At 36.5% G+C, this 22,442-nt stretch overlaps 1 protein-coding gene and 1 pseudogene across 2 annotated transcripts in view; one reads left to right on the top strand and one right to left on the bottom strand.

Moving 5' to 3' along the window:
* The window catches only part of IL1RAPL1 (interleukin 1 receptor accessory protein like 1), a 1,316,605-nt gene that overhangs the window by 597,531 nt on the left and 696,632 nt on the right, over window positions 1-22,442 (top strand). The gene's annotated exons all lie outside the window — the stretch shown is intronic.
* Window positions 5,989-6,980, bottom strand: LOC309856111 (glyceraldehyde-3-phosphate dehydrogenase pseudogene; annotated as a pseudogene). Its single transcript has one exon. The product of its transcript is annotated as a glyceraldehyde-3-phosphate dehydrogenase pseudogene (transcript).

The following is a 22,442-nucleotide window of genomic DNA, read 5'->3' as shown; positions in this document are numbered from 1 at the left end:
CAAATTGTGCTATGATGTATTGCCCCAGAATGTAAAAAGAATCGAGATGCCAAACAAATAGATAACCTGAAATAGGAGTTTGAAAAATCTCTTAAAATCAGAGATCTTCCTCTCCTGCATGTCTTGTAGTATTTCTGGTAAATATGAAGCTTAATCCAAATTGGTATTTTTTTAACTCAGATTAGCTGAAGCAATATATAATAGCGACACTGACATAAGTGTAGTTGGAACATCTTATAGAACTATCATATTTTCAAGATGCATTTGATAAAACCCATCGGTAAATTATACCTGTTTTCTTTTGTATTTGTTCTACACCATTCCCCCCCAAAACAGTGAAAGCCTATTTTCTTAAATTATGCAATGAAACATTTTTCCAATGTCTTATATCATTTCCTATAATATTTAGTATTTTCTCCCTCTTATTAACAAACTTCTTCAACCTTATAAAATAATGTCAACCTAAAAACTCAAAGTGATTTTCCAAGATCTTTTAAGAGAATTGTGACTAAAACAAACAAACAAACTTGTAAATCACCACTCACTGTTTTTCAAATCATGGTCTGGTATATAATTAGGTTCTAAGAATCATTAGCTGTGGTCATTAAAAAAGAAAGGAAGGAAGGAAGGAAGAAAGATTCCTGAATCTCATCTATTGAATCAGCATTTCTTGGGAAAAAAATACTAGGAATCTGACCGTTGAACATGCATCCAGGATTTTTTTAATCTACATTAAGTTTGAGAATTTATATTCAGGTGTTGGTGAAACTTTTAGGATAGTTCTATCCCATACCAATCGAAGGACAACCGGTGCTTTATAAAACCGTAAGTGTATAAAGAGTTTTCTGTCAGAGTATAGCCAGCATCTGACATAGTACCTAGCACACAGTAGATTGAAAGTGAAGAATACAAGTTATATACCTCCTTCTAAAATATTAGAAGATTGACTATAAGGAGATGTCTTCCTTCTAATATATGTTAAAGATGTATTCTATAGTTAATGTTTTTCCAAAGACTATCTCTTCAGCTCAATTTAATTTACAAATGGAATCATGGGAAGTGAAGTCAAAGCGGGGTGCCTTCCAGATTCCACTGCTGTGATCTTCAAATGAATGAGCACTGCAGATTATTCAGCCTTCTGAAAAGTTCTTAATTAAGGAAACCCATACTGTGCAGAGTAACAGCCTGTGTGTTAACCTTGTTGACATGGTATAGAAATCCCATGTAGACATCTTGTACAGAAGAAAGAAAATGTTCTAGTTCCTAAATTAAAATTTCCAAGTAATTATACTTTTAATGAAAATTGCTGCTATGGATGTCTCTTCAAAGGTTTTGGTTTAAAAAGTAAACATTTGAAAATATCAAACTTTTTTGATCGCTGAATATTGTTTTCATTAATTAGGCAAATATGACAGCTCTCTCTTTACTCTAATAGTCCCACTGGAGGAAATAACATTTTTGTTTGTCTAAACAGTACTTAATGACTACTCTAAAATTGGAGATTAAGACCTTTAACTCTAGAGTGCACAGCTCTATGTCCTTGACTCTGATGTTTATCATGAATATTAATTTCTGATCTTAAAGTCAAGCCATGAGATTTTTATATATTGTTATACTTTTCCCTTGACAATTTTGGTACTTGACATAATTTCCTCATCAGCAAGAGTTATCTGTGGCTTCCCTGGTCTAATGAGGGTGTAAAATTGGCAGCTCTGGATTCCCTCTTACTTCAGTGTGAGGTCTATAGACTTGTTTGCTTTGAGAAGTAGCTAGACTTCTGATCTTAAAAGAATTATAGTTTTTGTTGGTGCCCTTACACAATAAAGGACTTGATTTTTTTATTATAATTTTAATCACTACCTTTGAAATTACTTTCCTATTAGGTGAGATTTATGTCTACTGCTCCAGATCTTTCCTCTGTTGCTTATATAAAAAATATTATTTTCCTCAGGGTATCTATAATTTTCTTTAAAATTTGATTCGTTGTTAGTAACTGCCATCAAATATCAGCCTATATATGTTCAGATTGTTTATCAACATCTAACATTAAAGTTACTTAGTATACAAACTAATATTCATATATGCATAAACACATGTACTTTAACACATGCAATTCAATTGAAATATTGTTATCTTATGTTTATTTGTACTTTCAACAAAGATTTATCAAACACTTACTAAGGATCAGACAGATTTTTGTCTGAGGATAGAAAGGAAAATGCAGAAGACATCAGTTGGCCTGAAGATACCATAGTCAGCGAGGGAAGATAGACTCATAAACAATTATGTATACCACTATATGGTAAACACTGTTAAAAATCTGGTGACAAAGTGCTATTGCAACCATGAAGATTGATGATGGATACACAGAACAAGGTGCATTGAACCTGCATGGGATGGAATTTTCTTTCTTTTTTTAATTTTTTATTTTTTATAAACATATATTTTTATCCCCAGGGGTACAGGTCTGTGAATCACCAGGTTTACACACTTCACAGCACTCACCAAAGCACATACCCTCCCCAATGTCCATAATCCCACCCCCTTCTCCCAACCCCCTCCCCCCAGCAACCCTCAGTTTGTTTTGTGAGATTAAGAGTCACTTATGGTTTGTCTCCCTCCCAATCCCATCTTGTTTCATTTCTTCTTCTCCTACCCACTTAAGCCTATCATATGATCTTTTTTTTTTTTAAGATTTTATTTATTTGTTTGACAGAGAGAGTGATCACAAGTAGGAAGAGAGGCAGGCAGGAGAGCTAGCAGGCTCCCTGCTGAGCAGAGAGCCCAATGCAGGGCTTGATCCCAGGACCCTGAGATCATGACCTGAGCCAAAAGCAGAGGCTTAATCCACTGAGCCACCCAGGTGCTCCAAGATGGAATTTTCTTGATGGAGCAATGGAAAAGACATTCTCTTTTACATAGTGGAAGTGGCTCAATGGCAGCCCCAGTGATCTGGGAAAAGTTGCCACGAGAAAAGAAAAACAACAAACATTGTGGCCAGAGGGAAAAGTGCAAGGTGGTACATGGAAAGGTGCAGAAGAAGTTAGAAAGGAAGCTTTTAGGTAGATGTGAGAGATTCTGTGGTTAGAATCCCAGGCTCAGAAGTTTTAGCTTTTCTTTAGAAGATAGAGGCCATAATCTAGCATGGCCTAAATCCTATAGAAAAATTTGTTCTGGGTATTAGTCATCTAGGTAATTATTTAACAAATTATTTTTGAGAGCTCTTCTTGGCCAAGTGGTGGCTAAGAATCAGAGCCAAAGTCTCTGTTCTTATATAAAAATCTTATAGTATTTTGCAGGAGAAAACTAAGTAAAAAATTCATGTGTGATTTAACAAAGGTTATGAAAGAGGAAAGAACAGAGGATAATGGATATAGAGATGAGCCATGTGATTCAGAAAGATAAAAAACAGGAAAGGCTTCTTTAAGATATAAGTGTTCAGCATTGACATGGAGTGAAACTTAGCTAGATGAAAAAGAGGGTTTGGTGGAGATCATAGGTAGGGCAGTAGTGTAAGGCTGGAATCATTGTATGCTTTCTAATTTTCTATGACCATATCAAAGTGTCCATGACTTGGGTTGTTCCGAAATGTAGCTATAGAAGTAGAAAAGGATCACTTCATGGACGGTACTTCATGGACGGTACAAAACCAAAGAGGTAACACTTTATACTAAAAGATACAGGGAGCGAATAGAAGAGTTTAAGCAGGTAGATGACAAAAATCAGATTGGAGTTTCAGGGAGCTCATTTTGCAGCAGTGTTTGAGGAAGTTGACTGAGAGTTTGGAGCAACACTTAACTATAGGATTGTCTTAGATTGTACTCCCCAAGAGGTAGACCCTCAGGTCTACCCTCAGTAGATCAATCATTAAAGAAGTGGTGAAGTGATAGGGGGATGAGAAGGAAGCCAACAAAATGTGTATTATAAAGCCAGTTACTCATGCAGGCAACTGGAAATTAGGTCCCCTGCATTTCTGGGAGAAAATGTAGACACTCTCTCAGCTTTTTGACACCCAAGGGGAGAGGAAACTGAGTTATTCCCCTCTAATTCCACATCTGTTTCTTATGGAGGACTTCTTCTAGAAACAGTATCTCTCCAGCATTTCTGGTTTGCCCTTCATGCAGACTGACCTTGGTTCCAAACCCAGACAAAAGCCCTCAGACTGAGGGTTTAAGTTGTTTGTGAGAGGCAGCCTTTATATGGTAGCCATATGTGTGTGGGCATTGGCATTATCAACTACAAGGACTTACTGGATGGGAAGCATTGAGGGTCTGGGCATAGGCCATGATAGTGGGAATCCTGAGAAGGCAAGGGGAGCTACTATGTCATCACTTTAATAGGATTTAACTATGAATTCAGTGTTAAGAATGAATCATGAATGATGACTTTCAAAGATTAGATAGATTTTTTAAAATTCTGAATTTGAGTATAATTGACACAGATGTTACATTAGTTTCAGGTGTACAAAATAATGATTTGACAAGTTTATACATTATGCTGTGCTCACTACAAGTGTAGCTACTATGTGTCATCATACAATATTATGACAGTATTAATGACTGCATTCATATATTATTGCCTTTTATTTCCATGAGTTATTCATTCCATAACTGTATCTCCCACTCTCCTTCAGCCATTTTGCTCATCCTCTTACCCTCCACCTTTCTAGCAACCATCAGCTTGCTCTCTGTATTTATAGGACTGATTCTGCTTTTTGTTTATTTATTCATTTGACTTGTTTTTACATTCATCAAATAAGTGAAATCATATGGCATATGTCTTTCTCAGTCTGACTTATTTCACTTAGCATAGTACTCTCTAGGTTCATTTGTCTGATGCATATGACAAGTTTTCATCCTTTTTTAATGGCTAAATAATATGTGTGTGTATGTGTGTGTGTGTGTGTGAGAGAGAGAGAGAGAGAGAGAGAGAAAGAGAGAGACATTTTCTTTATCCATTCAACAATTCTACACATTACTCATTGTTCATCATGATAAGTATACTTTTTAATTCCCATCATCTTCTTCATCCTTCCCCCCACCTCAAATAACCATCAGTTTGTTCTCTGTAGTTAAGAGTCTGTTTCTTGGTTTGTCTTTTTTTTTCCTTTGTCCATTTGTTTTGTTTCTTAATTTCCACATGTGAGTGAAATCCTCTGGTTTTTGTCTTTCTCAGTCTAACTTATTTCACTTAGCATAATACTCTCTATGTCTGTCCAAGTGGTCACAAATGGCACAATCTCATTCTTTTTTATGGGTGCATAATATCTCTCTCTCTCTCTCTGTGTGTGTGTGTGTGTGTGTGTGTGTGTGTACCAGATCTTCTTCATCCCTTTATCTATTGATAGACACTTGGATTGCTTCCATATCTTGGCTGTTGTAAATATTGTTGCAATAAACATAGGGGTGTATATATCTTTTCAAATTATTGTTTTCATTTCCTTTGGTTAAAATACCATAAGTGGAATTACTGGATGCTATGGTGTTTATATTTTAAATTTTCAGAGAAATCTCCATACTATTTTCCCCAGTGTCTACACCAGTTTACAGTCCCACCAACAATGTACAAGGGATCATTTTTCTCCAAATCCTCACCAACACTTGTTATTTCTTGTCTTTTTTATTTTAGTTATTCTGACAGCTGTCAGGTGATTTCTCATTGTGCTTTTGATTTGCATTTCCCTGATGATTACCAATGTTAAGCATCTTTTCACGTGTCTGATGCCCATCTATATATCTTCTTTGGAAAAATGTCTCTTCAGGCCCTCTACCCTTTTATTTTTTGGCTGGATACAGTATTCTTTATTGATGGCATGTGATAAGGTAGGGCTCCCCAGGCCCCTCCCCTTCTTCAGGGGTCTAGGATGGAGATGGTGGAGGTTGGGAGATTCTTAGTGTTTCAGGGGATCAGTTGGGGCAGAGACTCCCCAGCAGCTGAGGGCCTCTCTCTTCCTCTTGCTCTCACTGGGGCTGGTGGGCCAGGGGGCTCTTACTCCTTAGAGGCCATGTGGACTGTAAGGTACACCACTAGGTTGCTATAGCCAAATTCATTATCATAACAGGAAATGAACTTGACAAAGTGATCATTGAGAGCAATGCCAATCCCAGCATCAAAGGTGGAAGAGTAGGTGTCACTGTTAAAGTTGCAGTGTACCCCAGGATGCCCTTGAGGGGGTCATCTGATGCCTGCTTCAGGTGTTGTTGTATTTGGCAGCTTTCTCCAGACAGCAGGTCAGATCCACAACAGACACATTGAGGGTAAGGATGTAGAAGGCCATGCCAGTGAGCTTCCTGTTCAGCTCAGGGATGACCTTGCCTAAAGCCTTGGCCACAGCAGTAGAAGCAGTGATGATGTTCTGGGCAACCCCTTAGCCATCATGCTACATACAGCTTTCTGGAGGGGCCAATTCACAGTCTTCTGTGTGGCAGTGATGGCATAGGAGATGCTCATGGTCCCTTCATGATGCTGAAGTTGTCATAGATGACCTTGGCCAGAGGAGCCAAGCAGTTGGTGGTGCAGGAGGCATTGCTGACAATCTTAAGGGAGTTGTCATACTTCTCATGGTTCACACCCCTCATGAACTTGGGGGCATTAACAGAAGGAGCAGAAATGATGATCCTCTTGGCCCTGCCCTTCAAGTGAGCCCCAGCCTTCTCCATGTTGGTTAAGACCCTAGTGGATTCCACAACATACTCAGCACCAGTATCACCCTATTTGATGTTGGCAGGATCTCACTCCTGGAAGGTGGAGATGGACTTTTCATTGATGACAAGCTTCCTGTTCTCAGCTTCTACTGTCCCGTGGAATTTGCCATAGGTAGAATCATACTGGAACATGTAGACCATGTAGTTGAGGTCAATGAAATGGTCATTGATGGTTACAGCATCCACTTTGCTGGAGTTAAAAGCAGCACTGGTGACCAGTTGCCCAATATGGCCAAATCTATTCACTACGACCTTCATCATTGTGTCTCAGCCGGCACTGCACCAGAAGGTGTGGCTGTCTGTCAAACGGGGAGGAGCAGAGAGCCTCTCTACCCATTTTTAATCAGATTGATTTTGTGGTGTTGAGTTGTATAAATTCTTTATATATTTTTATATTAACCTCTTGTCAGATATGTCATTTTCACATATCTTCTTCCATTCAGTTTTGTTTTGTGGGTGGTTTCCTTTGCAAGGCAAAGCGTTTTTATTTTATTTTGACGTAGTCCCAATAGTTTATTTTTGCTTTTTTTCCCCCCTTGCATTAGGAACCATATCTAGAAAAGTGATACTATGGCTTATGTCATAAAAATTACTGTTTGTTCTCTCTTCTAGGATTTTTATGGTTTACAATTTCACATTTACATCTTTGGTCCATTTTGAGGTTTTTTTTTTTTTTCATGTATGGTGTTTTCAAGTGGTCCAATTTTTTTTTTTTAACTAGTAGCTGTCCATTTTCTCAGCACTAATTGTTGAAGAGACTGTCTTTTTCCCATTGTATATTCTTGCCTCCTTTATCATAGATTAATTGACCACATAAGTGTGGATTTACATCCAGGCTCTCTATTTTGTTCTATTGATCTATGTGTCTAATTTTTGGCCAGTAACATACTGTTTTGATTACTATGGCTTTGTAGTATATCATGAAATCTGAAATTGTGAGACTTCCAGCTTTGTTTTCCTTCCTCAAGATTACTTTGGCTATTAGGATCTTTGTGGTTCTACATAAATGTTATTATTATTTGTTCTGGTTTTGTGAGAAAATGTTGTTATTTTGAGAGGAACTATAGCAATGGAATTGCTTGAATCTGTGGATTGTTTCAAGTAGTATGTGCATGTTAACAATACTAATTCTTCCAATCCATGAGCATGGAATATCTTTCTATTTGTCTGTGTCATCCTCAGTTTTTTTCACAAGTGTTTTATAGTTTCCAGAGTACCAGTCTTTTACTCCTTTGGTTAAATGTATTTATTCCTAAGTATTTTATTGTTTTGGGTCCAATAGTAAATGGGATAGTTTTATTAATTTTTCTTTTTGCTATCTTATTTGTGCATATAAATGCTACTGATTCCTGGCTATTAGTTTTGTGCTCTGCAACTTTACTGAATTCATTTACTACTTGTAGTAGATTTTTGGATGGAATCTTTAGGATTTTCTATGTATAGTATCATATCATCTGCATATTGTGACAGTTGAACTTCTTCATTCCCAGTACTGGATGCCTGTTACCTATTTTTCTTTTTCTTTTTTTTTTTTTCCTATTTTGTTGTTGTTGTTGCTACAGCTAGGACTTCTAATGCTGTGTTGAATCGAAGTGGTAAAAGTGGACTTCCTTGTGTTGTTCCTGATTTAAGGGGAAAAGATTTCAGGTTTTTACCATAGATATGGTGTTAACTTGGGTTTTTCATATATGGCCTTCATTATATTGAGATATGTTCCCTATAAACTCAGTTTGTTGAGAATTTTCATCATGAATGGATGTTGAATTTTGTAAGATGCTTTTATGCTTCTAATAAGATGATTACATGATTTTGTTACTAGTATTTGGTCTGTTCAGATTTGTTATTTCTTCCTGATTCAGTTTTGGAAGATTGTATTTTTCTAGGAATTTATTTGTTTCTTCTAAGTTGCCCAATTTGTTGTCATATAATTTTTTGTAGTATTCTCTTATAATCCATTGCATTTCTGTAGTGTCGCTTGTTACTTCTAACTAATTTCTGATGTTATTTATTTGGGTCCTTTCTCTTTTTTTTCTTGATATGTCTGGCTAAGGGTTTATCTATTTTATCTTTTCAAAGGACAAGCTCTTGGTTTCACTGATTTTTTTCTGTCATTTTTTAGTTTCTGTATCACTTATTTCTGCTCTGATCTTTATTATTCTTTCCTTCTACTCAGTTTGAACTTTGTTTTTTCCTCTTTTCTTTTTAAGGTTAGCTTGTTGTATTGTGCTTTTTCTTGTTTCTTAAGACAGACCTGTATCAGTATATTTTTCAGTCTTAGGACTGGTTTTGCTGTATTCCAAAGATTTTGAACCATTGTATTTTCATTTTCATTCGTCTCCATGTGTTTTTTAATTTCTTGTTTGATGGCTTCATTGACTCCTTGGTTTCTTTAGTATCATGTTGTTTAGACTCCATGTGTTTGTGGTTTTTACAGGTTTTTTTTCCTTGTGATTTATTTCTAGTTTCATTATGTTTATAGTCAGAAAAAGATGTATGGTATGATTTCAACATTTTTAAAATTTATTGAGGCTTGTTTTGTGGCCCAACATATAATGTATTCTGGAGAATCTTTCTTGTGCACTGGAAAAGAATGTGTACTGTGTGTTCTTTTTTTTATTTTCAATCTCATTATAGAAGGTCTCAGTGAGTTCTTTTACTCTTCTTCCCAGCCCAGTGAGCATCTTTATAATGATATACATGTTTATATATGAGAGTGTGTGTATATATATATATATATATATATATATATGGAGAGAGAGAGAGAGGGAGGGAGGGAGGGAGGGAGCGCCTTAGCAGGGAGGGGAAGAGGGAGGAGAAAGAGAATCTCAGGCCCTACACTCAACACAGAGCTCAACATGGGGCTCAATCTCATGACCCTGAGATCATGAATTGACCCAAAATCAAAAGTCAGACACTTAACTGACTGAGCCATCCAGGCACCCTACCATCATTACTTTAAATTTTTATTGGGCATATTTCTTATATTTGTTTAACATAGTTCTTTTTCTGAGGCTTTCTCTTGTTCTTTCTTTTTGAATATATTCCTCTGTCTCCCCATTTTGCTTGACTTTCTGCACTCCTGGGTATTTACCCCAAAGATACAGATGTAGTTAAAAGAAGGGCCATCTGTACCCCAATGTTTATAGCAGCAATGGCCATGGTCGCCAAACTATGGCAAGAACCAAGATGTCCTTCAACAGACGAATGGATAAGGAAAATGTGGTACATATACACTATGGAGTATTATGCCTACATCAGAAAGGATGAATACCCAACTTTTGTAGCAACATGGATGGGACTGGAAGAGATTATGCTGAGTGAAATAAGTCAAGCAGAGAGAGTCAGTTATCATATGGTTTCACTTATTTGTGGAGCATAACAAATAGCATGAAGGACAAGGGGTGTTAGAAAGGAGAAGGGAGTTGGGGTAAATTGGAAGGGGAGGAGAATCATGAGCGACTATGGACTCTGAAAAACAATCTGAGGGTTTGACGTGGCGGGGGGTGGGAGGTCAGGGTACCAGGTGGTGGGTATTATTGAGGGCACGGATTGCATGAAGCACTGGGGGTGATGAAAAAATAATGAATACTGCTATGCCGAAAATAAATAAATTATTTTTTTAAAAAAACGAAAGAAATCTGATGTTTTCCACCAAAAAAATAAAAAAAAAAAACAAAATAAAAAACAGTAAGCATTTGATATTGATCATGAGTCTCTGGATTGCCTGCACTCTGTTATATGTCTGCTATCAACTGTAGGTCAATAGGAAGTTCTCTTCATTTTGCCTGGAATTTCCCACATGTTTGGGAGTTATCTGTTTATAGGGAAGTCTAATAAGGCCTCACTTGATAAAATCGGGCTCTCCTATCACACACTGTTGGCCAGAGCAAGTCACAAAGTCAGCCCAGATTCAATAGGTAGTAGACTGCTTCTTGTTAGGGGGAGCCAAAAGTGACATGGTATTACATACATGGATATAAGGGAGTGGATATCAATTGGAGTGATAAATGCAGACAATGTCATAATGTAAGCATTTATTGCTTTAATTCACCTGCTACTTATATCCTGATAGTTTACAAATGTTTATGTCTCCCCTCAACTCTCCCCTCCAGCTTTACTGTAACTATAGGTCACCTACACTTGGATTTCCCATGAACTCTGCCCATTGACTGGCCAGTGTTTACTACTTCTTCCTTAAAACCTTCCTCTCCTTTCCTTTCTTCTCCTCACTCTCTGTCTGTAATTAATGTCACTTCCATCTAGGAATCCATTCATCTATTCATCTCTCCATCCATTATTTAGTTCAGTAAGTATTTATTTCATACCTATTATGTGCCTAACATGGCCTAATCACCAAACAATCTAATACTAACAAAACCAGACATAACCACTGCCCTCATAGACCTTATGTAGCAAAGGTCAAGGAACACAATCAAAGCCACAAAAATACATGTAAAAGTACAATTATAACTGCCAGTAAAGAGAAAAGATGCATAGTGTTACGTGAGATTATAATCATTCTGAGTCTGATAATTTGATGAAATCTCAGTCTTGAAGTAGGGAGATACAGCATCACCCCCAACCAACCCACAACAAACACAGTTTGAGTGACAAATAAATCTTTGTTATGAAAAACCACTAAGATTTGGGAGTAATTTGTAATATAGCCTATCCTGATGAATATATGTGGTATTATGATGGGTCATCCTCATATATCCTGAAGGCACCCAAACTGATAGTAGACCGTGGTGGAAAAGGAAGTCTTTAAAACAGATGCTAAAAGCTTCTTTGAATGAGGCTGGAAAATGAGAGCAGAGAGGGCAAAAAATTACAGAAGCAACTGACATACATTTTATAACAACAGGATTTTGGAAAAGAGGGTGGATGAATTATTATTTAGGAACAACAATAGAAAATAAGAACAGCAATACCAGCTTCTGTCTGCTAAGTGAAGACTGTGAGTAAATAAATGGGCAGCACTATGAGATGGCTGCAGGAGAAATGAGAGTCACAGAGAAGAGCCAGGTTTTATCTGATTAATGCCAGGAAGAGAAGGAGATGCTGAGGATTTAGGGCACTTATATGACCATGGAGATACTTATACCAGGGGTTACAATGAAAGAGTTTGTATGGATATTGTATGGATATTGTATATGAGTGGTTGAGTGAGTGAATAAATGAATGGAGATGGTGGTGCAGTAAATGTATGTATGTAAATGTATGTGTGTTTTGGTGGAAAGGATGCTCACAATTTTGGCATCAGTTTATGAATCTAGGGCTGACAGACATATGATGACTTCCGTCTCACTGTCTCTTGAGGAGGATAACTCATTTGGATGAGGTGATGACAGACCCAAAGGCCATAGGATCCATATGTTTTTTATGTCAGGTTGGTGGTGAACCAGAATTTTAGATCTCAGTGTCCTTTACTACTCCTTATTCTCATCTCTCATTAATTCCCACATTTAATGACTTCTAATCCAGCTGTTAGACATTTGTACTGATAGTTGTAAAATATAAGTCTGAACTTTTCCCTCCCTGTTTAAAAATCCTTCAGCAATGTCTTAACTTTTCAAAATAACATCTGAACTGTTCAAGCACGATTGCTTTTTACCATTTCTCCATTAGCTACTACTTCAGGGTCCCCTCAAGCCATACTCAACTTCCATATCAGTCATTTCTCTTCATTTGGTTAACTCTTCTCTGACATGTAGTTTGGCATATGACCCTTACATGTGTTTTTCTAATGTTCTTTTGAGATAATTCCATTAACTATCTGAAGGTTTCAGAAACACCTTATCAAATACTCCTCAAGCAGTTTATTTCCTTTTTATTTTCCTTTCCTTTTTTTTTCCCTGAAATTTGGGAAGGCATGCTTTTATTTTCTTGGGAGCTTTCTGCATTTTACTATCACCACTAGAATAATCATAATACATACAAACAGGTAATGAATTAAATGAATTTGTATGAAATAAAAAGATGAATTAAAATAGAAAAAATCTGTAGGAAGTGTGATTTTAAACTAAGATAGAACTAAGATAGAACAGTGTAAAAAACTTGTGTAAGAGTGTAAAATTTAAGTCATCATGCAGACTTGATGTAACTGGACACACAATTACAGAAGTTTATTCTGATAAGTGGAAAGCTTTGTCATCACTTATACATTTTTTCCCTTGAAAGCAACCTTCATAAATTCTCTCTGCAGGGACTTATCTCATTTCAATAAATGTAAGGTGCTAAATATTGTAAGAGACACAATCAATATCTGTACCAATAAACTATGACACAGTGCTTTCTTATCACAGCAATTGTAAAAGACATTCCAGTTTCAGAGATGATAAAATGTGAGCAAAATTCACATGTTAGAATTGATGAAATAAAGAAATTGATGAAAATGGACAAGCAACTAAATGATTAAACACCTGATATTAGAAAACTTCCAGAGGAAATAAAGTCATGACCTTTCAGACTTCAGGAAAAAAATAATTAAAAGAATAAAATTCACTAAAACTGCTTGGCCAATATTTGACAAGATGTTTCCAGAACTATAAGAGTGTTAATTAAGTTATTTCAAAACTCAACATGAGGGTTATTATCTCAGACTTTGTAAAGTGAGTTTTTAACTTATAGCAAACTGATAAGTTGCAAATTATTTTTGTCTAGGAGGCATAAAAATTATTTCTCTTCAGAAGAGAAGAAAACCCTGACGGTTGTAGTTTTATCACCCTATAAGAAAGACATCAGTCAGTTTCGTATAGAGCTTCACAATTTTATTCCAGCACCTTTTCTTTTGTCAAAGAGATATGGCACAGGACACTTCTTAAAAGCAGCAGGACTTCATAACTAATGCAAACAGGGTGAGATATTGAACTCAACTCAGTTGAAACAAAGTCAGGGAAGTTTTTAAACACTAGAGTGAGTTTGTGAAAAGAAGACATTCAGGAGATGGTTGGTTAATGTGTTAGGCTATCTGTATTTGCTAATCAGGGCTTATCAGTAAGGCCGTACCCCATCCCACTGCACAGACTAGGAAATAGGGGTACTATCCTTCCTGATGATTGCATTTGAAAAGTGATGGCTCCCAATGCTTGAAAAAGATATTACTACACTGTAGAAGATTTACATCTCAAAGAGGCAGAGAAGAAATTTACAATTGCAAGTTTCCTAAAGTAAGTACTCTAAGAAGAGGAAAGTGGAAAATGGGATGCTGTAACCAGGAAGAAACCTGTCTAAACTGTAGTCAAGCTAAGGGAACTGCTAAGTTCATCTTCGTCTATATCATTGATGATACATACCAATTTCTGGTGTTTTTCTAGAACCAACTTTGTCAACCTTCTGTTTCTCTCTGAACATTCAGAACAAAACAAGTAAAAAAGAGACACATTAAAACACAAATTTAGAAAGGGCAAAAAAGTCATTTCTAGACTCTAACTAATGAGAACGCATGGGGAAGGCTAATGGAGTAAGGAGAAGAATAAATGGAAATAATTGTCTTTGGAATATGAACATTAACATAATGGAGAGCAATGAATAAGAAGCATGACAATGCTAAGTATTTTATGTCATTGTCCTAAGGGGCACTCAGTTGAGAAATGATACCACAAAAAAAAAAACCACATTTCAAATCATAATAAATATATGTGATAACAAAATAATGAGAAAGCTCAGAAGAATCAGACAATAAAGAATTTATTGTTACTTCTTAAGTAACTTCTAATCCTCTTCTCAATTTTCTTTGTAAATTCAAAAGTTAACTTGAATTTTGAACTTGACTCTGACATAAATAAAGCTTGCAGCATTTACTTCTGTATTGCCAGGAGAAATATTTATCTGGATCTGTTTAAATCTTTCCAGGTGTTCCTATTTATTTAAACTTATAAAAGTCCTTTTCTTTGATGTTATTCTAAGTTTATTTTTTCATTGTCTGAGAAAATCAACTGAAAAATGTAATTTTCATTTCCTAAATTACTATTTTTCCCCGCAAACTTTCTAAGACTATCCAAATGATTGCAGCAACATGGAGTATGGCAAATTGCCTTCTAGAGGGATTCTTCACAATTAGAAATCACCCAAAGTACAGATGAAAGCAATATGTAATGGTTTTAAAACTAGCTCATGGAAGATGTTACATAAAGATTTTTGCTTTTACTACTTTGATCTCGTCACTATCTTTATCAAGTTCTGAGTATTAAAAACTTTTTGTGCTAAATAGATATTCAATAAGTGAAGATCAAATTTTAAAATCATCTACATGCTTTATTTCCACTCTAAATGTAATCAGCATGAATCAAAATAGTAAAGAATTTGGCAGAGTAGCATTACAGTGTATAGCCTAAAAATTCCTACAATAAAGATATTGCAGGAGTAGGACTTTCCAGACATTGTTTTCAGGAATAATAGTATCTCCAGGTCAATGCAGTTAGCACTATCCAATAGAATTTGTATAATGAAGGTAATATTCTACATCTGTGCTGTCCAATACAGTAACCAATAGCCACATGTAGCTATTAAATATTTGAGATACTGCTAGTGTAACTGAATAGCTGAGTTCTTATTTTTGTTTCATATAAATTAATTTAGATAGCCAAATGTTGTTAGTGGCTACCACGCTGAACAACACAATTTTTTTTAATTTTTTAAATTTATTTTCAGCGTAACAGTATACGTTGTTTTTGCACCACACCCAGTGCTCCATGCAATCTGTGCCCTCTCTAATACCCACCACCTGGTTCCCTCAACCTCCCACCCCCCACCCCTTCAAACCCCTCAGATTGTTTTTCAGAGTCCATAGTCCTCATGGTTCACCTCCCCTTCCAATTTCCCTCAACTCCCTTCTCCTCTCTAACTCCTCTTGTCCTCCATGCTATTTGTTATGCTCCACAAATAAGTGAAACCATATGATAATTGACTCTCTCTGCTTGACTTATTTCACTCCGCATAATCTCTTCCAGTCCCGTCCATGTTGCTACAAAAGTTGGGTATTCATCCTTTCTGATGGAGGCATAATACTCCATAGTGTATATGGACCACATCTTCCTTATCCATTCGTCCGCTGAAGGGCATCTTGGCTCTTTCCACAGTCTTTTTTGATATGTTCTTCAAGAATAAAGAAAAAATGTTTAAACTTTTTGTTTAAAAAAAAGCTTTGCTTAACCTAGTAGTTTCCAAATTCAGTTGAACAAAAATCCTTATTTTACTCCTGAATGAAACATTAGGGCATGCTTTTAAAATCCAAAGTAAAAAAGAGTAAGATGTTCAGGGTCATTTATACATTTTTTTTTAATTTATTTTTTATTTTCAGCATAACAGTATTCATTATTTTTCACCACACCCAGTGCTCCATGCAATTCGTGCCCTTTATAATACCCACCACCTAGTACCCCAACCTCCCAACCCCCACCCCTTCAAAACCCTCAGATTGTTTTTCAGAGTCCATAGTCTCTCATGGTTCACCTCCCCTTCCAATTTCCCCCAACTCCCTTCTCCTCTCTAACTCCCCATGTCCTCCATGCTATTTGTTATGCTCCACAAATAAGTGAAACCATATGATAATTGACTCTCTCTGCTTGACTTATTTCACTCAGCATAATAATCTCTTCCAGTCCCGTCCATGTTGCTACAAAAGTTGGGTATTGGTCCTTTCTTTTTTTTTTTTTTTTTATAAACATATATTTTTATCCCCAGGGGTACAGGTCTGTGAATCACCAGGTTTACACACTTCACAGCACTCACCAAAGCACATACCCTCCGCAATGTCCATAATCCCACCCCCTTCTCCCAAACCCCCTCCCCCCAGCAACCCTCAGTTTGTTTTGTGAGATTAAGAGTCACTTATGGTTTGTCTCCCTCCCAATCCCATCTTGTTTCATTTATTCTTCTCCTACCCACTTAAGCCTCCATGTTGCATCACCACTTCCTCATATCAGGGAGATCATATGATAGTTGTCTTTCTCTGCTTGACTTATTTCGCTAAGCATGATACGCTCTAGTTCCATCCATGTTGTCGCAAATGGCAAGATTTCATTTATTTTGATGGCTGCATAGTATTCCATTGTGTATATATACCACATCTTCTTGATCCATTCATCTGTGGATGGACATCTAGGTTCTTTCCATAGTTTGGCTATTGTGGACATTGCTGCTATAAACATTCGGGTGCATGTGCCCCTTTGGATCACTACTGTTGGTGGGAATGCAAGCTGGTGCAGCCACTCTGGAAAACAGCATGGAGGTTCCTCAGAATGTTGAAAATAGAACTGCCCTATGACCCAGCAATTGCACTATTGGGTATTTACCCTAAAGATATACATTATTGCCTGTTTTATTTGCTCTTTCATGTATGTATTCACTCAACTGACATCTATTGGGCTATGTACTGGGCACTGTTGCGATACAGTCTTGTTCATTCTTTAAGCTCTTGCTGATAGGAGAGGCAGATTAATAAATAAAGACATGCAGTCTGATAAATTCTAAGAAACACGGGGCTATGGGAATACAGAGATGGGAAGGCCTACCTCAAAGTTATTGAGGGTTTTGTTCCAGGCTACTGGAATCAAGCTGATATTGCAATGAAGTGAGTTAAATGAGTTTTTTGTTTGTTTGTTTGTTTCCCATTGCATGTAAAAGTTATGTATAAACTATGTTGTAGTCTCTGAAGTATATAATAGCATTATGTCTAAAAGAAAACTAATGTACATGCATAATTAAAATGCTTCATTGCTAAGAAATGTTAACCATTATCTGGGCTTTCAGTGAGTCATGATCATTGATCACAGATCACCGTAACAAATATAATAATAATGAAAAAGTTTGAAATATTGCAAGAATTACCAAAATGTGACAAAGAAATGTGAAGTGAGCAAATGCTGTTGGGAAGAAAAAAGGTGCCTATAGAGTTGTTTGATATGGGGTTACCACAAACCTTCCATTTATTTAAAAAAAATGCAGTGTCTGTGAAGTGCAGTTAAGTGAAATAATAAAATAAGGCATACTTGTAATCAAGATTGTCATGAGAAACTTTTCGGAAAGAGACTGGAAGACAAGTGAAAAAAAGAAGGGCCTTTTTCATTTTTTATTTCTCTGACTCCCTTTGCCAGAGCTTGCCACTTAACCTATACTATTTAAGCTTAGAGCTTGTGTCATGATATATGCTCAAGACACTGTGGGTTGCTTTTTTATACCCTTAAGTCAGATCCTGTGGGCTGCTTTTTTATACCCTTAAGTCAAAAGGGTTATTTCACTTTTTATAGGTTGGTTTGGGGATAATGTCTCCCTAAGTATTTTTTACTTCCTTTCTGCCACCCCCAAGCAGTCCCTCTAACCCTACCCATTCACAGTCCAGCATACACTGGAGTTTTTGTACATAACTTACAGTGATCTTGAAATAACCCTCAAAATTCTGACCTGAGAACAGAGGTAGGCCTTCTTTCATTTCGTTCTCAGTAAAATATAGATACACATGCACAGACAAGCACATTCACATTCTCTGTCTTTTCCCAATTTCAGCAAACTTCCAACTGATCTCCCTGCATCCTCTTTTTTGGTGTGTAATAATCCATTCTCAGCAATGTAAGGGATGTTCTAAAATGTGAATCTTATCAATAACCCCTCCATATTAAACTCTTCCAAGAATTCTCTGAATTTATTTCAAGAGAAATTTCATATCCATTAGTTTAAAATTCTCTGTAAGTTGTCCTCCAAGTTTAGTCCTCCAACCTAAGAACTAAACATCTTAGACTAGAATGTAGCACACAGTCAACAACCAGTCCATGTTAGCAGTTATTTTAGGATATGTTTCCCTGTTCAGAAAGCCTAAGAACGAGGCATGCTGTAAGATTAGGGAAGAAACACAAAGTATAGCAAACATACATAAGTAAAGCAAATCTTTGAAATCATTTAAATGTTTTTAGGAATTCACCACTCCTAACAAGACTGATCTATTCCTCCCACTTTGCCCTGAGCTTACATACTTTAGAGTTTCTACATACTTTATAGTTTCAAGGAATGAAGTTTATCTATATCAAAACTTTCACATATCAATGTACATCTTGTAGGTCTTCTTTTATCCTAAAAAATATGTTGGGAAACATTTCTATAAATATTTTTAAGAAACAAATACTGTAAGAATGATTGAAGTTCTACAAACTAATTTCATTTTATTAACAGATGACAGTATAGGGTAGTTATCACAAACCCAGATCTAGTAAAGGATTCATTCCATTGAGTGCCATTAATTGGTGTCAGCTTCCCCAAATAACCACCAGTATAACACATGCATCAAGCAAAGCTGAGTTTATTACTTTGTACAGTAAAGAAGGACAATACTATAACAGGGTCTTAGTAGATTCTCCGAGGACAGGTTGAGAGCAACCATATATATAAAATTTGGGGCGTTCTGGGTTCAAGTAGATTAAAGCATGTCTTTGATAGAGAGATCAGATTATAATTACGCAACTCCAAGATATAATAGAAAAAGATTGGTAGGCCCAGTGAGTCCAGGGCTTGGAAGTAAGTCTTATTGAGTAAAAATCTGTCGTTAAGTAAGAGGGTTCATCTGGTTGAACAATCTGTTGTCCTAAATGAAGGTGGAGGGGTTCCTCAGGTAAACAACACTATCTTGAGACAGAGTTGGTTGATCACTATATTGTTCAGATAAGTGCATTTTCAGGATTTTCCTGAAGCCACTAATGAAGCTGTCTACTAGGTTACAGAATTATCTCTGAAAAAGATTTCCTGAAAGAGTAAAGTCATGCTGATGTGGGGAGCCTCAAAAATTAAACTCTCTTTGGGAGGCAACCTCTTTAGGTTTGCTAAGTTGTAAATTGGGGATACCAGTGATACCTTTTTCTTTTGGTTTTAATAGCTGAGTGTGATAATATGTATAAAGCCCTTAGTAGAATGTCTGTCACTTGGTAAAAGTACAATAGCTGTAAAATTTCTTCTTTTCTTAATAAACTTTTTATAATGTAGCAATTAATTATTTCAGTCACTCATTCCAAAATATCCACTAAAATACTATATGATGTATGGTGTGTCTTGCTGTGTTTGGGGGACACAGGGATGAAAATTCCATGAGCTTAAATAACTTTTATGCTAATAGATATGTTACCCTGTGACACAGATAGTGCTCTAGGAAAGATAGGAATGCAATGCCACAGCAGCCCAGGAGATTTATATAGGTCTGAAAAACATGGTCTTGTGAAGTGGATGTTTGACTTGGTCCTTGAAGGATGAGTAGTAATCCATGAGACACCCAAGGGTCAGATCATTCCAATGTCAGATCATTCCATACTAAGTGAAAAGTATATACATAAGCTAGGAGCTATTGATTTTCATGCCAACTTCCAGATATGAAGAGAAAGTATGATTCTAGGTAAAAGTTTGGGCGGAACAGAAGGATATTTGTTTGTATAAAAGAGTTTAATAAGTAATAGACTTCTATAGAACAATAATCTGTGTTTTCAATAAACATAAGTTGATTCCAGCTGGAGAGTCAAGGGTTTTTTATATCATAGTAAGGAACTGGGCTTCTATTTTACAAAGTCTGGTGGTTATCACATATTTTTATACAGTAGAGTCATGCTGAAGGACTTATATTTGTCCTTATTCATAACCTTATTCAGGGACGCCTGGGTGGCTCAGTTGGTTAAGCAGCTGCCTTCGGCTCAGGTCATGATCCCAGCGTCCTGGGATCGAGTCCCACATCGGGCTCCTTGCTTGGCAGGGAGTCTGCTTCTCCCTCTGTCTCTGCCTGCCTCTCTGTCTGCCTGTGCTTGCTCTCTCTCCCTCTCTCTCTGACATATAAATAAATAAAATATTAAAAAAAAATAACCTTATTCAAACGTCCCAGAGACTGACTGATTTCATTGATTTGGGGTGGAGCCTGGAATCCTGTATTTTTTAGTGTGTGTGTGTGTGTGTGTGTGTGTGTGTGTTCTGCTTGTTTCTTTAGTGCTCTCCTGGTTATTCTAATGTATGGACAGGACAGAAAACTTCCTGCACTAAAGGATTACAGCCCAAAAGTCCTAGTCAGAAGCTCAGTAAGAGTCACTGAAGGAATAGCCATAAGGTCCATGAACATAAAACTGGAAACAAGGAGTCAAAAAAGGTTTGCCAGTGGAGCCATCCCATGATAAATCATGGGATGATAAATCATGGGATGGCTCCACTGGCAAACCTCTCTTGACTCCTTGTTAGGAGGTAATTCTAGCAGCAGAGAGGATAAAATGGGGCAGAGTAAATTTTTGGTTATTCCTGCTTATCTAGAGCTTAGTTTCAAAGAAGGAAAGGAAAGAGGCTCTTCAGATATTCCTAGTGAGATTGGTAACATAGGTTAAGACTGAGGATAGTGGACATTTAAAATTTAAAAAATACAAAATTTTTAAAAAATATGGTAGGTTTCCTAGATGACCTCAAGGTCATTAAAACTTACTTCCTGCTCCACTGCCATAGGCCCTTGGGCAAATTCTGAAAAATGAAAGTTAAAGGCAGACTGAAAAGCTAAAAGTACCTATTTTTTACTTGTGATATAGAATTATAAGTCAGAATACTAACTAGGCAGGATCAATTCTTGTGGTTTTTTTTTTGTGGGACTAAGTCATAATTCTAGAAGTTTTCTAATCCTCCCCAAATATTTTGGGATCTTGTGTCACAGATGCTGAAATCCTGACTACAGGTTTAGGAGAAGGATAACGTGGCCGACAGCTTTTTACTGGTGTCAAGAAAAATGCTAGAAAATATGCAAAATGACTGTCAAAAACAGCAGTGTTAGCATGACAGTGAAAGCAAGTTTATATTTTTTATCCCTCAAAGGTCAGAACATCAATGTTTTCTAGTAATTCATCTATGAAATTCACCACCTTTGGCTTTTAAAATGTTCATCAGAGGTACTTAGTTCATGAGTACTGTCATTTCCTTATTTTATTTTATTTTGAAGAATATTATTCATAGATAACTATTTGCTGGAAAACATTTTTATACCTAATGGCTTGTTTAGGATAACATCTACTGATGCATGACAGAAGGATAAAAATTGTTGTAGCTGTGACAGCAGATTCAATCAGAAAGAAAAACCTTAAGTAGCTTTATAAAATTTACCAAAATTTATGCTTCTGATTCCATGCTCTATATTTGTTCATTTGTTTCATTCCCTGAGGGATCAGTAGTGAATATTTAAGTAAAAGAGGACATGATTGCACATTAAATACAATATGTCTTCTGGGGAGATCAAGAAATTTTTCAACCTTAGCAGCATTCACGTTTGTGTGCCTGTGTGTGTGCTTGTGTACATTTATGCAATAATAAAAATACTGCCTTCCATCTGCATGAGATGTTAAAGATATTTTCGCTTTATTTCTCATATAATCTCTTCCTTTTGTCCTGCAATAATCCTGTGAGATAACAATAATATATACAATACTTTTTTACATGTGAAGTATTTTTTATTTTTTTAAATTTATTTTATTATTATTATTTTTTATTTTATTTGACAGAGAGATCACAAGTAGGCAGAGAGGCAGGCAGAGAGAGAGGGGGAAGCAGGCTCCCCAGTGAGCAGAGAGCCCAATGTGGGGCTCAGTCCCAGAACCCTGAGATCATGACCTGAGCCGAAGGCAGAGACTTAACCCACTGAGCCACCCAGGCACCCTTGAAGTATTTTTTTCTTATTAATTACTTCATGACTGCTTTTTGCTTAACATTTCACTTCCATTTTCTTCCTTTTTTTCCTTTTTCTTTTTA

This window comes from Mustela nivalis (genome assembly GCF_964662115.1).
Source record: "Mustela nivalis genome assembly, chromosome: X".
NCBI lineage: Eukaryota > Metazoa > Chordata > Mammalia > Carnivora > Mustelidae > Mustela > Mustela nivalis.
The sequence above is the reverse complement of the archived record's forward strand: the minus strand, read 5'-3'. Positions and strand labels throughout refer to the sequence as shown.